The following is a 15,889-nucleotide window of genomic DNA, read 5'->3' on the forward strand; positions in this document are numbered from 1 at the left end:
TTGCAAGGCCCACCGAATATTGTGTTCTATTGCTATAAAAGCATGGAACATATCAAAAGAAAGATTAAAGTCTCTTCTTTCATCAGGAAAAAAAAGTATGTTTCTATCTGTTTCCGTTTTGCAGCAATTAGCATTAGAAGAGAGCTAAGTTTCATCAGTTTTCACAAATCTATTTAAAATTGTAAGTAATTGAGCTTTTTTTTCGACATGGCCCTGGTTGATCTCCTTTGCTCTGCTGCCACCTGCTGGCCGTTTGTGTAATAACTACCATTTCTGCAACCGTTCTTTGCGGTTGAGAGGCTGCATCAAAGCCTTCTGTATGCTCTAGCATAAAAACAAAACAAAAAAATAAACGTATAAATACGTCTTTGGGACACTTAGAACATTAAAAAAAACATTTATACGTTATTGGGAGTAAATGAGTTAAATAACAGCGATGCAGAACTCTGATGTCATGGCGCATTATACTTGTGTGAACAAGTGGAAATTGTTCAGCCCACTGAAGCACATTTGCATTGCTAAAATATACAGTGTCAGTACAGTTTTTTGTTGAGTTGATTCTCAAAATGCCTTTTTGAAATTCATGACAGTTGTCATAATAAATCTTATCTCACTTTATTGTCTGTAATAAACTGTGTGTGTGCTACATTCTCCAGTACCGAGGGGCAAAATGAATGTTTACAGCCAGAAAATAAATGCTCTGCTGCTGTGTCTTGCGGTATCAATGTCAAACAACTAGCAGTAAGAGCATAGACAAATAATTAGAATGTCTTGGGGTAGGATCTCATCCCCGACCCAGGCAGGACACTTTAGCCTTTAACAACTGAGGACCGTGACCTCAGATTTTGAGGTTCTGATTCTCATCCCAACCGCTTCACACGTCACTGTAAAGTTCTGCAGCCAGAGTTGAAGATTGCAGCTTGATGAAGCAACCAGAATCACGTTATCTGCAACATGCAGAGGCCACCAAATTAGAACCCTGAAACACCTTAGAAATACCTAGAACTTCAGCCCAAAAAAGGTTCTGAACAGAATGTGCAGCAAAGGGCAGTCATAGGAGACTTGAACGGTCACTGGAAATTAATCTGTTTTATTGACTTCAATGCAGAACAAACTCTGGCATTGGGGCATACAGGCACAAAACACCCTACACAGTACTGATTGAATGTCTTCCTCAAATCTATAAAGCACGTGTAGACTAGCTGGGTGAACTCCAAAACTATTGTTCCACAGCAAAAACAAACAAACAAACAAACTGCTCCTGAATGTCATTTGCCTTCCTAACGGACCCTTGTTTCTGATAAGATCATTTCCAGGGGACTGAGGAATGGAATCCTTCTGCAGTCTGAACTAACACCTTAGTCCCCTTAAAAAGGGGGGGAAACTACCCTGGTCCACCAATCCAGAGGGACTGTCCCAAACACCCACACCACCCATCCCCAAGATGCTGCCACCAAGGAGCTTTTGAACCACCATGCCAACTTCAACCCCAGAGATCGTGCACCTCCGAGTCCACAGATCGGGGTGTCAATGGAATTGCTAAGGTTCTCCTCACAACTCATCAAGTCAAGGTCAGCATGCTTCCCCCTCCTAAGATGCAGGATGGTGGAACAGATTTTCCTTGAATCCATATTTAACGTGTTCTCTGTAGTCTCAATGAATTCCTTTCACACCCAAGTTTTTGATGCAGTGGCCATAAAGTCCCGATAAGGCTCCTTCTTCAGCTTGATAGCATAACTTATAGTCAGTGTTCACCAACAGGTCCGGGGCTTGCCACCATGACAGTTATTGACCACACAACCACCTTTGGGCTGCAGCTCCTAGCGACCGCCTCAAAAATGGAGGCAAGGAACGTGACCCACGCGGACCCAATGTCCCCTGCCTTCTCCGGGACGCGGTTGAAGTTCTGCCGCAGATGGAGGTTGAAACTCCTAACACTCTGCTCGACGTTCCCAGCAGACCTTCACGTCTTCCAGGTCGGACCAGCATCGTTCCCAACCTCAACCAACGGGGCCAACATACCACCAGGATTGATAGCTCTGCTTGTCTTTTGGCCTGAGTGTCCAAGGCATTGAAAACAAGCAAACTAGCGTTGAATCAGTGGGTGCTGGTGTCTGTGGATCTCGCTTTGTTTTACCTATCCTTCCCTCGTTCCTCTCTTTAGTTTTTCCTCTGGTCACTTGAGATCTCCTCAATTTATTGGAAGTTTGAGGTTTCTGGGGTTGGCGTAAGACTCTGGTTTTGTAACCACGCAGGAGGTGTTTGGTTGGTGCTGGATTCGACTTTGATGGACTGGATGTACTGGTTTCTATGGATCTCACTCTGCCTCATCGATCCTTCCCTCCTTCCTCTCTTTAGTTTTTCCTCTGGTCTCTTAAGATCTCGTTAATTTGTTGGAATTTAGAGGCTTCTGGGGTTGGCCTAAGACTTTGATTTTGTAACCATGGGGAAGGCAGGAAGTGTTTGGTCGGTGCTGGATTTCACTTTGATTTATCTTTCTTTTCTTTTTATCTTTTCTGACCTTTTCTCTGGTCTCCTGACCGTTTGAACTCACGGCTCTGGCGAGACTCTGAAAGTATCTGGTTAAGGTGAAGGGTAATGGGATTTTTATGAGGTTTTAGGTGTATTAATGAGTATAAATGCATACGTATTTGCACGCACGCGTACACACCCACGCAAACAAACGCACGCACACAAACGCACACATACACGTAAAAAAAAAAAAAAGGCAATGATGATAAGACGTTGAATTGGTAAGACAACCGAATGAACAATTCTGAGCTCTTAAAAAAAAAAAAAAGAGAGAAAACAAGCAAACTAGTGTCCTAGCCCAATGTCATTTGCCACTTTTTTTGCATCATTTACAGACACCCAAGTTACCGAATATAAAAAAATCCCTAAAACTCAAATTTGGAGCAGGGAGTGGTAGTTTGAGCTTAACTGTACAATGAAATGAGATGTGCTATCATTTTCAACTCAAAACTCACCATGATAAATAAAGCATTTGCACCACAAATAACACTGATTCATTCTAAATACAACACAGCTTGCCATTTTCTGTCACACTTGTAAATGCAAAAACGGAAGCTAAAATCACAAGATCCTTGTAATCCTAGAACATGATGTTCTTTTTTTTTTTTTTTTCCAGTCTCAAAACATGTCGCAATATGCTGAGAGCATTTCACACAGCGGACAAAAATACCTTGTGCCAACCACAAGAACAGTGTTCCCATAGAAACGTCATGGAGGAGGTAAATGCAACAGCTTGCACTTAAGTACATTGAAGCAACCATGCTGCGCTATGGTCTCTGTGGGAATGTTTTGTCATAACCTTTAGGTTTTGTTCAAATGCTTTTGCCTCAGCCAAAAATAACCACTGTATGTACTTTTTCATCATTAAACCTGTGAAAGCTATTGATTACCCCATTATGTGCGAGTTCCGTGAACTGCGTGACTCCATATAACTTCTACAGCGTTATTACGGTCGTAACACACATCGCAAAGACGGCCATAGTTACTGCTTGTCGTTTCATGAGGCAGTATATCAAACGATCACAATAGGACATCTGAACCGTGGCTATAACAGCCTCTCTTTAACTTGGCTCACTGCAAATGTAGGGGGAAGAATAAGAAACAGAAGCTGAGGTGAAGATTGTGGGCGCTTAAACTTATCTCGTCCATGCTCGTTTACATCTTGCGGTATTGGAAGATTTGCTGGAATTTGGCAATTACCACACTACGTTTATGTTTACGTTTATGTGCACTTGCTTACATTCTGCACCGTGTTGTTACGGGCCTATGTGACCTAGAAGAAAAAAAAAATACTAGTTACCGTATTTTCCGCACTATAAGGCGCACCTTCAATGAATGACATATTTTAAAACTTTTTCCATATATAAGGCGCTACAGTCGAGGCTGGGGTTACGTTATGCATCCATTAGATGGTGCTGCGCTAAAGTGAATGTCAACAAAACAGTCAGATAGGTCAGTCAAACTTTATTAATAGATTACAAACCAGCTTTCTGACAACTCAATTCACTCCCAACATGAATAAACAGCTGTTTTATTATTTTCGCTCAGGTAAAGTATTAGTATTAGCTAGCGATCCAAGATGGCGGGATCTTCTGCGCATGCGCGTCACCGATCGTGCAGGGTCACCGACCTGTTGCGGCTCAATATTGATCCATATATAAGGCGCACTGGATTATAAGGCACATGGTCAGTTTTTGAAAAAATTGAAGACTTTTAGTTGCGCCTTATAGTGCGGAAAATACTGTACTTGAAATAACTTTCCATTAGCACATTACTTATCCTCCTGTGTTTTTGGATCTCTGCTACCCTTTCCTAAGTCACAGTAGGGTCTGTTTTTTTGTTTTGTTTTGTTTTCCAAACGAGACAACTTCTGGCTTATCTCCAATGGGGACGTGATGCCATAATTTCTCCTGACACTCACACTCCTTTGAATCGGCATTTATCTAAAGAGGTTGTGGAAACAGCACAGCAGTGAAAGTGACACATGTTGAGTCTCAGCATAACAAAGGCAGTCAGAGGATTGGGGCTGTGTGTTTACACCAGTCAAAGGTTTCCCTCTGTGAGAATTGACGTGGAAAAGATTTGGGGAAAATTGCATTAATTAAGCCATTAAATGGGGTTTTGGCGTGTGACTTTTGACTTTTGAAATGAACGAAATATGACTCGGCGGCCCCTATTTGGGAAAGCCATATGTTGGTTTGCCTGGAGAAGATGTGCAGCAGGTGGGATTCGTTCTGCTGGTTGATCTGGTTAGCATCTCTTTCTAGGATTTAATATGAATCGAAAGAAGTCATAGTCCGGGCATAATTAAGTTGAGAAGATTATGTTTATGTCTAGCAGTGATCTGGTTTATGACATTTCATTCCTGATTAGCCCCCCAGAAATGTGAATTAACTCCCTTTAACAAGAGCTGCTTCGCTTGAAAAAACATTTTCATTACAGAGATGAGAGGAACAATAATAATCATTAACTTACAATCAAAGCAAGGCAAAGATGGTATCTCCAGGTGCTAATGTTCTTTCAGACAGTCATTAAAATGAAAATGAAGGCCTGCGTGAAGGCTGTTGAGGAATACAAAACAATTAAAATGGCTGCTGAGTGTCCTGTTTTATTTAGTGTGGTTGTTCTCTTGGAGTCTTTAAAGGAAACGAGTTTGGAATTCTAAATTCAATCTTCCTCGTGTAGAATTATTTTTGGCGCAGATCTACTTTTTCAAAGTAGCCACCATTGCTTCAAGCCATTGAAGACCACTTTCATAGATTGAAGGCAGTGCAGGACCAGATGGACCTTTGTATCCATATATCCCCTCAACATAGGCAGCCTCCGCACTGTCCCCTTGCATGATCTACAGGGAAAAACGCACTAAGACACACAGTGACAAGGCCCACCAAGATCCATTAAACCTCCAAGGAACCATTTTCATACAGCACTGTAGGCTGGTGTCACTGCTTGTTACCCTGAAACGCACAACCCACCGCACACTCCCACATACAGCAAAACCTGAGCCAAACAAACGTCTGATAGAAAAAACAAGGAAGAAAAACTAAATCAATCTTGATACACCGCGAGACTCCTTGCAGTCAATATCAGCCAATTTGTGTCAAGGGGCTCGACGGGTATTATGTGTGACGTGGAAGTCGGCTGCAGTTGACACGGTCAGCGCCGCTCCGAGCTGGGAGAAATAGATTGGGAAACGTAGTAAACAGCAACGGGGATAAGGCTGCCTTATACAGGTGCTTAGGACAAAATGGTAGAGGCAGGTTGATTGGAGGCCGAGACGGTAAGGACGGATGTGGGCAATTTACAACATTTTGCTAGTCCGCCAATCTAGTCCGTCATCGTCAATCCATCGTGTTATTTTAACCACGCTTCCATCGTTGCTGCATCACCACTATTTTAGGACCAAAAGACAGAGGTGAGCATTCTATCAGTCCGTTGAAACGGGCGTCCATCAGTCATAGACTGAAAGGTCTGTCAGTACTTGACCTGGTTAGTGGTGATTATACGGGCAGAAGAAAACCGACCTCCGTCGGTGCTTAGTACATTTTTCGTGAAGTTTTTAGTAATTAGTAGCAAAACGGCTGTCCGCCAGTGACGAACTGACAGACAGTCTGATGGAATTTGGGTAAGACGCTAAGTAGATAACTAACGATTACGGGAAAAAAAAAAAAAACCTTCTCGTCCTAGCCAAACTCGTCATTCCAAGCCTAAGTGTAACTTTATTTCTGCAAACTGACATCGTCATGCACGTTCCCACAATGGCGGAAGCAGAGGAATTTGAGAATCGGGAACATCTACGGCGAAATTGTATTTATTATGTGTTACCAGGAAAGGAGATATTCCATGTTTATGCCTATATATTGAATTAAATAACAGGTAACAAAGGCTAACCACACAAAAAAAATGGGCCAAACAATCTAAATTTGTTTGCATTGTAGTGGAAGGCTCCCAGAGCTGGCAGTCATGCTAAGCCCCCCCTAACAAGACCGGGCCTGCTCTGATTAGATGGGGCTTCTTCCCACTACTGTGGGTCAGGAGCTCTGCCAGAGATAAAGACAGTCTAACAGATGTCCGCCTTATCTCGGGAGCCAACCTCGAGACCCATCAAACCCCTTAACACACAATCATAGAGATACAAACATACATACCGCACCTACTTTGAAAGTGATTACTCTTACTTTTTTTTTACTTTTAGGAAGGCTTCCTATCATGAAAAAATCTTTAGACACAAATGTCTAAGAGTGAGGATGCATAACGGAAGCATTCAACAGTCAGAACTTGCAGCTCCAGTAGCTTTACCTGACAGTGAACGGAAACACTTTAGAAGCTCCACCCCCTGCTCCTTCCTTGAGCCTCATGCGTTTGGGGCAGAAGTGGAACGTTAAGGTGTCTCTGAAGCGCCGTCTGCTTTTTTGTCAGCCCGACATGACACTTATTGTTCTCACCACGCACGGCTGATTATATTATCTCGCTCTCGCACATCGCAGACGCAGCATTTGAAAGACGGGAAGGGTGTTTAGGTTGGGGGGGGGGTAGAGAGAGGATTGGAGACAGAAGAAGTAGCAAAAAAAAAAAAAAAAGATGGAGGAAAAAGTGTCGAGGAGGCTCAAAATCAGGAGTGGAGAGATCATGACACAAAGAGGAGAAAGCAGAGTGGAGGTTTTGGGGGGTTTTGGGGGGTCTATGTGTAGGCATAATGAGAGGTGCCAAACATATCCAGCCTCATTAATTTCAACTATCAAAGCCACCTTATTCGTACGCTCGGCTGCTATTCTTCTCCTGCCTGCAAAGCCCTCAACTTGTCACTTGAGATCAAACCGAACCAGACGGAGCGCTGGGCTAGCAGAACTCGATGCGTCTTTCTTCATATATAGACGCGTTGGGAGGAGTTAAGAACTTGCTTTCTGCTACACAAACACCTTGAGTAACGATATTCCCAAACACCTTGCGTATAGCAAAGTCAATAAATATTAATGGATGCTATTTCCTTGGTAAGGTAAGACGATGCAGCAGTGGTTAGCATGTCTGCCTCATAGTTCAGAGCGCCAGGTTGTGCCGTGTCTGCATATTCTCGCTGCGCTTGTGTGGGTTTTCTCGAAGGTACTCTGAGTTCTTCCCACATCCAAACATAACAAGCTTCTTCGGCTAAAAGAAGACTGAAATGTGTGCCTAGGTGTGAATTTGAGTGTAAATTATTGTTAGTCTGTATATGCCTTGTGATTGGTCATTTCCCCTGAAGTAAACTGGGACAGGCTCTCATGTGGCTGTGTTTTGGGTGGGGTCATATGTGACTGAGGTTTGGATTAGGTGATAGGGTCATTGTGTTATAATGCTGTATTTGTCCTCTGTGATGATGATGTCAGTTTCGACTGTAGGCTATGTAGTTGCTTGGTCCTGTATTTTGTTACATAGGTCTTTATTCTGTCATATAGAATTGAGCATGAGAGTTACTCACTGGCACTCTTGTCACTTTGTTGAGGTTTCCTTAGCCGAGGGCTCGCTACATCGAGCCCAATCAAAGTTCCTAGTTATGGTTTCAACATTTTTCTCCAAGGGCATCTGACTCCAGTTCTGATTTTTTTTATGGAGGGTCACTGCACGGGATTGCGGTTTGGAACAATAGGGTCACGGTTCGAGTCGCCCGCCAACTAAATTAGGCACTGACGCCCCAAGAAACTGACATCTCTCTTAAACGCCTTCGTGTGTGGCCTGCTTCTCTGTGTGATGTGCAACGAAGCACACACACAAGACGGGTTTATAGCTACACTCCAGTTTATCTGGGTTTTTTTTTCCTCTGATGTAAAACAGAGACAAAAAAAAAGTAATTCTCCAAAGCGTTGCCATTTTACAGACTGTGATGCATTGCAACCCTTTTGCGGCTCGTGTTTGTGAGAACACCTCAAGGCGCTTAATCGCGACACGTCTGAGCCCATTTTTCCCACGGAGGCTGGACATGGTGCTCATTGTGATGTTATCTACCGTAATGTGCAAAAAAGTCAAGCTTGCAGTCATTCATAACACCAACACTCCAGTCCTTGGCACTTATTGGTCTTCGGTTTACTCCGAAACAAAGCGTGCCTTGATCAAAAAAAAGAGATGGCATCCGCAGCCGTCTGGTGACTTGGAGCTTATTCCAGCTGACTTTGGGTCAGAGTAAGAAGCAAGCTGATGGATGGGCCAACATACAGTAGACAGAATGCTAGTCAATCACAGGACTCATACGCTGTCGACAGACAACGTGCTCACCACACGCTCCATATCCAGTGACCGCATGTTCCAATGATTGCCCCGGGGTAGAAAACCAAATCAAACGGTCAACTTTCAAAGCTTTGTGTCAGCCAATCCCAAACACGCATTAAGTTGCAATGTCTTCTGGATCTGCGGGGATCAGCGCAGTCACTCTCAGGCCCGGATCAGTGTGTGAGGCCACTAAATCTGGGGAAGGTCATTCCTCACTTAGAGCCACTTTCATTGGTCTGTGGCCTCTCAGCTGACTTCACAGTGTGGCAAATGACAGAATTTGTCAGCAAACCACTAATCCTTGTTTAGCCTCTGCAAAAACAAAGACAAAGTCCCCTCACATCCTCTTACTCGCTCTTGTTATCCCTCTCACTGCTGGACCCCCTCTCCCCTCCCTCTTCCCAGGCACTAAACCTGGCCACACTTGTAGTACATTTACAGGGGAAGGTCTGACGGTCGGTACTGTCGACCAGGTTATCTCCTCGCTCAGCACCTGGTAGGGGAGGAAGGATTAGCATGCCCCCCTAAGCACTTTGAGAATGCTCTTTTGTCTTCGAGTCTCTCCCACCACACTTCCTGTTTTGTTCTTCTCCCTTAGTGGTGAAAGCACCACATGTCGAGGCGAATGAGTCGTCTCCACAAGGGGCATGCGCTACTGTTTAGTCTGCCAAGGTCTCTGGTTAAACAAGTTAACTTCTTTCATCAGTATATGCTATACCATAAAAGAGAGTAGTGGGCCTGTTATCTGAGTGTTTAACTCATTTACTCCCAGTAACGTGAAAATACGTTTTTTTTTTTATGTTCTAAGTGTCCCAAAGACATATTTATACGTTTTTTTGTTTTGTTTTTTATGATAGAGCATACAGAAGGCTTTGATGCAGCCTCTCAACTGCAAAGAACGGTTGCAGAAATGGTAGTTATTACACAAACGGTCAGCAGGAGGCAGCAGAGCAAAGGAGATCAACCAGGGCCATGTAGAAAAAAAAGCTCAATTACTTACAATTTTAAATAGATTTGTGAAAACTGATGAAACTTGGCTCTCTTCTAATGCTAATTGCTGCAAAATGGAAACAGATAGAAACATACTTTTTTTCCCTGATGAAAGAAGGGACATTAATCTTTCTTTTGATAGGTTCCATGCTTTTATAGCAATTGAACACAATATTCTGTGGGCCTTGCAAAATCAGTCAAAATCCAGTAAAACAGCCGGGAGCGTACGGGACTGCTTATGTGAAAATGGCTGGCAGTGAATGAGTTAATTGTGTAGTGTGCAGAAAAGTAATCTAACTTGCATCAGCCGGTTTGGCTTGCATCCTAGCAGGCAAGACGGTAGATAACCAAGGACACCTTAGTTACACCTACGGGCTAATCACAAGTGATTCATCAGGCAGATGCCGCCACGCCGGTAAATTAATTTGTGCATTAGTAATGTGTGGTGAAGTGATTTTTCCCGCCAGGGTAGCTGGCCAAAGATAAGACGCACAACATGCTGAAGTGTGCAAAATTGTAGACATAAAAAAAAGGGATGGATTGGTCATCATAGAGTGTAAAGCAAAACACTGAAGTGCTTTTCATGACTTGTGAATGAGGGAGCATCAACAACTCAGAAAACCTCGCCAGAAATTGGAAAAAGATGTGAGAAATAGAAAGTGGGAAGCACGAGTGGCTCCACATGCAACACCAGAGCAATTGCCCGGAGCCCGAAGGGAGAGAGAGGCTATGCCAGCTTGGTTGGTTAAAAGTACTGTTGCGATGGGCAGGTATGGGGGTTGGGTTGGCGATATTTAGTCAGAGAAAGCACAAAGAGGTTCGGGGGTCGTGAGGGACTGGAAATAATGAAGAGGAGAGACTCATCCTCTTCCTTGGTTTAGCCTTTGGCCTATAATGAGGGCTCTTGACACTGATACAACACATTTGGCAGCCTGGCAAATTGACCTGGGAGCCCGACGGGTGATTGACAGCAGCTCCTCAGGGCGCCGACATGTGAGTGTGTACGTGCATGTCAAAGAGGGTGCTAAAAAGAGTAGGAGGGAGGAAGCGAGATGGCGTGAGACAGAGAGGAGGTGGTGAAATATTGGGTCACTGAAGATGAAGAGGAGGATGAGGCACAGGGAAAGGGAATTAAGCGATGGACCGAAGGTTCAAACAGCAAAATAGTGTAATTCGATATTGGTCTGGGCACTGATGCATGAGAGTATACTCTTCATATAAACTGGATTTCAGCTTGTGATGTTTACTATCAAAGACAAAAGTATCAGGATTTGGTCCGCCTCCTTGCACATTTCAGTGTTTTGAGGGAATTTTTGCAAATCAATGAATATGATTGGCATTATAAGTTTACTATTGTACATCTCACAGATGTTGATTGGGTTGAGACTCTCACATTCTCTCAAAGAATCCTCATCCAAGCCAGTCTTTATCCACTGGGTCAAAAAAAAAAGAAGTTTTCAAAAATTTACAAGCATGGGTTGAAGAAGAGTTAGGATTCAGAACTAAGCGTCCAAACGTTGATGCAATAATTCAAAATTGAGTTTGACTCAATTTACAATTTACAAGTAGCCTATTAGCCTATTTTTATTTATTTTTTTATTTTATTTTTTTAATTAAGCAGTAGACATGGACGAGATATATAGGTATTTCTTTAAAATGATCTTTTTTTTGGGGGGGGGGGGGATTTTATGTAGCTCATGTAGTGCTGTCACTCTTAAATATTTTTAGAATCAATTTAATATATTGATTATCCAATCGATTAATCGACTAATCTGATTCATGTTAATTTTGCGTTAAAGTGTATTACAAAATATATTAACCAGTGATTGGTGTTTATTTCGTATTTTGTATTTGTATAGTGATTAAAAAAAATAAAAAATGGGTATTGATGTTGTACTGTGTTACTGGTTCGGTCAATGTTTTCCGAAGTTAAAAACAAATGTTTACAAATGTCTTATTTTGATTAAACACAGAACATAATCAGTCTTCTTTCATGAACAGGACAGTAATCAGTGAAACAATTACTGTTGATATGCTGAAATCACAGGATTTGGATAATTTTAAATTAAAAATGGCTCCAAACGATTACTTGATTGTTAAAATAGCTGTCAATTAATTTGATAATTGATTACTTGTCGATAATATCAATTAATTTTGACAGCTCTAATCAACAGTACAAGTGGTATCAGCACTTGGTATCGGTGACTGCTCAAGAGTTGAGTAAAAAAAAATAATAAAAAAATAGTGTGATCAAACATCCCTATAGTACCCAATATTGTGTTCAGAATAGAGATGCATTCAACTTTATGAGATAGAAGAGCTTTTATAGTAGATTCTACTAGGTAAGAGGTGATGTCCTTTTTTTATGTCCACATATGGCACAAAAAGCTGAAAAAAAAAATCAACAGTTGACGCCGACGAAAATGACGAAATAAAAGGATGGTCTCACGTGAACGTCAGCAATAATGTCGCGGTGACAGCTCTAGTTTATATGGCTAATAACCATGTCACAGCATCACGGAGTCAGCCCGGTGAATTATAGCCCCTCTAGACTCTATTGCTGCAATTTTTCCTAAAGTCTCCCCGAGGAGCAAGATCAGCCACATGTCTGCCACATTTCCCCCCTCAGGCCCTGTGGGGGTGAGGCAAGCAGCAATGTGGAGTTACGCTGATGGTCGCAGGCTGTTGATTCTTATGTCTCCGCTGGTTGTCTTAAAGACAGACTGATGGGAGTGATGAGAGTGCTTGGGAGGTGATGGAAAAAGGTGGCGTTCGAGGAGCGTCTCTTTGGAGAGGAAGGCTTGAGTTATGGAGCGTTGGCGGAGGCTGGAAACACCTCACGCGGCTCCGCGGAGGCAGGGATGAATGATGGGATGGGAGTTCTACAGCTGTGGCCGACACAGGAAGGCAAAGGAGTGAAGTGTTTTTTTTAATTTTTTTTATTGCAATCCCTTTCAGCCGCTGGGAGGTGGAGGTCTTACTGACTTGCTGCGTGCTCTTCCTTTGGGATCCCATTTGTCCTTATGATCACCCCAGCTTGCTTTACTCCACCCATGCCGTTGTTTTTTTTTCTCTCAATCTACATTTCCTCTCTTTTTACTACTTTTAATCAATCCTATTGTGTTTACATCTTTAAAACGTAGGGGTGGGCAATCTGAGCTAAGAGAGAAATGGACCAAGTTTATAAACCCTTCAAGTGTTTCGGAGTAGAGAAAGTGAACTATATCTGTGAAAGAAGTCTGTATAAAACAAAATCTATTCTCACACTTTATTCATATGGTTCTCTTCATATATAAAAATGGTGAGGCACAGCGAAACCATGTGAGGAAAAGTACCCAAGAGGAACTCATCCGCACCGCAAGGGATGACAGCCCATGGCCACAGGTTACACAGATTACAGATTAACCGTGGTAGGCCCCATGCAGGGTTTAAGTCTACACAAAACAAAAAATGGCCGTCCAGATATTCCAACATTTAAGACAATGTGTGAAAAAGTTTCACCAATTGAACTCCATGCCCCAGTAAGTAACCCTAACTCTAAAAATAACCTTGTAACATTATAAATACATAACAAGTACATACTCAAAAGTAAAAGACAACAAAAGTGCACAGCAGTTGTGACCACATAAAACTACACGGTTGGGCCGGTTCACCACCACATTATTAGGACACTCGCCAGCAGTCTTATTTGCGTAATGTTCCCTGGAAAGACAACATAGGATCATTGAGAAAATGTCATGAGCTTGTGAAGAAAGGAAAATGGATCATCGTTCGGTTTCGGAGGGTTTAAGCTGAAAAGGTGGTTAACGTCTACTGCACAGATGTTAAATTGTGGACATTAAGCTTATATTTCTTCCTCTACCGCGACTACACTTTATTGCCTGTTTATCTTTTGTGTCAAACACTATCTTTCCTTGACCCCCAATTGTTCTCTCTGCACAACATGCCGGCATGAATGCAAGGTTAGAGGACACAGACAGTGCAGTCAAATGAACGGCGAACTCCACCTTGCTCTCGCTTTCTGAAATAAAAATGTGTGCGATGAGGCACGAGTGGAAAAGCATGGCACACCACTGTTTAAACAACACCAGGGTTTCCCCCAAGTGTCTTCAAGGCCTGGCGGGCCGTCAGACATTCCGCCCCATGTGTGACGTTCCGTTGCGTGCGGACAACTTTCACTAATGGAGCATCCATTAACTCATTCACTCGCCGCCATTTTCACATTTCGCAATCCCGTTCGCTCCCGGCTGTTTTTACTGGATTTTGACTGATTTTGCAAGGCCCACAGAATATTGTGTTATATGTCTATAAAAGCATGGAACCTATCAAAAGAAAGATTAAAGTCTCTTCTTTCATCAGGGAAAAAAAAAAAGTATTTTTCTATCTGTTTCCGTTTTGCAGCAATTAGCATTAGGAGAGAGCTAAGTTTCATCAATTTTCACAAATCTATTAAAAATTGTAAGTAATTGAGCTTTTTTTTCTAGATGGCCCTGGTTGATCTCCTTTGCTCTACTGCCACCTGCTGGCCGTTTGTGTAATAACTCCCATTTCTTTGCAGTTGAGAGGCTGCATCAAAACCTTCTGTATGCTCTAGCATAAAAAAAAAACAACAACAAAAAACGTATAAATACGTCTTTGGGACACTTGGAACATTTAAAAAAACGTATTTATACGTTATAGGTCGCTTGCACATCGTAATGCATCATGGGAGTTTTTCCTTCGGGCGCCATATTGGGTGTCCGCCGGTTCACAAGGTACACTCGCGAGTTACACGGTAGAGCTTATCAACCTGATGTAATTTTCGCAGTATTTTCACGATTTACCGGAAGATCAAAAACAACGATACAGGCAGAAGGTGTCTCTGTGTGGCGGGATTGATCCTAATTACGTCCTGACCAAGGGTGATTTTTTTTTTGACGGAGAAAGCTTGCTGGCCAAATGTGACATCTCTGGACATCTTTCCCTACCTCGTGTTGACAACATGCTCCATAACACGCCAACAAATCCCTGGAGGCTTACAATTATTTTGTAAGCGGGTGGATACAGAGTGTAAACTTTAACATCGCATCAGAAGAAACGGTTGCTGTTGCACGTAAGTAAACCACATGGTGTTGGTAATTCTGCACACAAAAATGTTGATTTGTTCTCAGGCTTCCTGTTATCATTGTGTTTACATGCACAGCTGGCTTTACCTGATGTGGTTTTTCTAACAATTTTATAACAGGCAAATATGGCAGAGCGTATAAGAATAAAAAGTAACTATGCACAGCCTCCCCGTGGCTTAATTAAATTTAATGCTACCCTTTCACTAGTTACATGTTACTTAATCAACTTATTCTAAATGGTTAAGGTTAACCACTCTCAGAGGACGTATTTTTAGTTTCAGTCTCCAGTACAATAAAACGTGTTCATGGTAACTACTGAGCATACTGACAGCTTTTCTTATGATCTCACGGTTAAGGAGGCTGTCACAACACCCAATTTCTGTCTGGTGCCGGATGGCAACAATTCCCATCACTTGTCACGACAACACCAATATTATTACCAGGTATGTATGGCTTTACTTTTTGTAGTTTCTTATTTAATTCTATGTTTCATATTTTCATTACAATGTTTGTAATATTTTCAGATTCAGGCACAGATGAGTTTAACTGGACGGACTTCTGCGACTTTGTGGTGTGGACAAAGTGTGATTGAGCGAGTCCACCCAGATCGCTCGTTTTGGCCAGTTGGAAAAGCCAGAGTTTTTTTTTCCCAAAATCCTCTCCTTACCTGAACTGCTCGGGAGAGCATTTACTAGATCAGCAGTGGACTTCCAGTGTTCCTGCTCAGCCGCTGTCACCTACCACTTGCTCATGTACTTCAAAGATGCGGAATAAAGTAGTTTTTTGTGCTGCAGCAGATTGTAAAATCAAATGATATCACTTGAAGTGTGCCAATCTAGACTGCCAAAAGGACAGTGGTTTTGTGACAAGTGTGAAACAAGGATTATTGGGAAAACTGTAACACAGTACTGGTACTTGTCTTACATTAAACAAATTTAAAAGAGAGCAACTTTTTCCTCTGTACATAGTATAATGAAAGTCATTGCGTACCCCATCAACATTACATCATACCGTCATCTCAG

At 42.4% G+C, this 15,889-nt stretch overlaps 1 protein-coding gene across 3 annotated transcripts in view; it reads right to left on the bottom strand.

Annotated features, from left to right (window-relative positions):
- Positions 1–15,889, bottom strand: part of LOC144009223 (partitioning defective 3 homolog) — a 270,024-nt gene that overhangs the window by 32,428 nt on the left and 221,707 nt on the right. The window lies entirely within an intron of this gene.

Source organism: Festucalex cinctus, chromosome 20, assembly GCF_051991245.1.
Source record: "Festucalex cinctus isolate MCC-2025b chromosome 20, RoL_Fcin_1.0, whole genome shotgun sequence".
Classification (NCBI taxonomy): Eukaryota; Metazoa; Chordata; class Actinopteri; order Syngnathiformes; family Syngnathidae; genus Festucalex; species Festucalex cinctus.